Source organism: Bos mutus, chromosome 1 (genome assembly GCF_027580195.1).
Source record: "Bos mutus isolate GX-2022 chromosome 1, NWIPB_WYAK_1.1, whole genome shotgun sequence".
In the NCBI taxonomy this organism is placed as follows: domain Eukaryota; kingdom Metazoa; phylum Chordata; class Mammalia; order Artiodactyla; family Bovidae; genus Bos; species Bos mutus.
Window position 1 is genome coordinate 107,573,033 of NC_091617.1, and position 1,745 is coordinate 107,574,777.

Sequence of the window (1,745 nt, forward strand, 5' to 3'; positions counted from 1 at the left end):
CGTATGTTATCTTAAAATGTTACATTTTTCCTTTGAAATGTTCATTAAAGAACTGTTTGTTCTGTATTCTAATTGTGGTAGCCAAACACAAATCTGCATCCATTAAAATTCATAGAACCATTAAATTCATGTAATCCATTAAAATTCATAGAAAATAAAAGTTAGGGGAAACATTTTTAAATCTCCATTAAATATGGCCCATTCCTTGCCTCTCCTCTCCCCCAAGCCTGGACTGCACCTCCACAACCCCATCAGAACCCAAAGAGGACACTTACTTCTCTGACACTCTCACTCCAGCCCCTGAGCAATGACTCTGAACTTGGAGACGGCCCGTGTCCGGGCGCACCTCCCCACACCTCCACATCTCAGGCCAGGCTTCCTGCCACTCACATAAGCCCTGCTCCCCTTGCAGCCAATTCCCCTTGCAGCTGACTCCCTCATCCCTGCTCTCCCAGCCCTGTTGCTGCCAGTTCAACAACCTTGACCTGGTACCTTGCATATCTTTTCTCCTCTCTCACCCTCCTCCCACTTCACTCTCTCAACTCCTGTCCACTGTACCCTACAAAGTCTGGGCTCTACTGGGGTGCGGAAGGGGGAGAGGAATTCTCCTTTTGTCCTGATTATTTACTATTTAAATATTTATTAATATTTACTCAGAGCAGATAGGGTCTGCTTTGAATGGTTAAACACTGCCTGAACATGGTAAGACACAGAACCTGGAAATAATCGGAGTTTCCTTGGGAAACTGAACCAGACTCTACAAAGACGGCAAGTCTGCTGCTGTGCAGGGCGTGTGTGGTCCGGCAGCCCCTTACACTTCCCCTGTGCCTCAGCTGCAGCGAGCAGCTTACGTTTTAATTGGTCATGTTCCATCCCTTCTCAGGGGCTCCGTCCATGCTGCTCCCTTTTCTTAAGACTATTTTAATCCAAGATTCTCTACAACCTGGTTTCACAGAATTTACAACAGAAACTTGAGCCCCAGTGCAGCTTTTCCCAACTGATAAGGCCAACTTTCAGAAGCCATGGACTAGAACGGTCATATGGCAGTCAAAGCTTAAAGAAATAACAACTGAGTAATGATACAGTAAACCAGAAAAATGGATGTACTGAATAAACCTACCCTACATAATACACTTTCAAGCTGTTCTAGGAATTTTAAACTTACGATGTTATGCCATGTACATCCAACAATATAATCAGCTAAATATGCTAAATGTTGTCTAAAATATCTGCATGTCCAGAAAATGCAATACACAAAAATTCCTTGACTTTAATATATAATATGATAAGACCAGTGTTAATCGCTCAGTTGTGTCTGACTCCTTGTAATTCCTATGGACTGTGTAGCCCACCAGGCTCCTCTGTCCATGGAACTGTCCAGGTAAGAATACTGGAGTAGATTGCCATTTCCTTCTCCAGGGATTCTTCCTGACCCAGGGATTGAACCTGTCTCCTGCACTGCAGGCAGATTCTTAACTATTTGACCACCAGGTAAGCTAAAGAGTGTTTCAGTTTGTCAGAAAAATTTCATATCCATATTTTATTTAATGCAAAAGACATAAATGTTACTTAAGGTCCTACTCTGGAGGAAAAACTACTCCCATAATCTTTCAATGACGGTAACTAGGCAAATTTTCTGTATTCCAACTTAGATTTCCTTTTTATATAAATAATGTTCCCCATAAATAAAGAGTTAAAATCAGTGTTTTAATGTTTTTTAAGTCAAAAGTTAAAGACATCAAGTA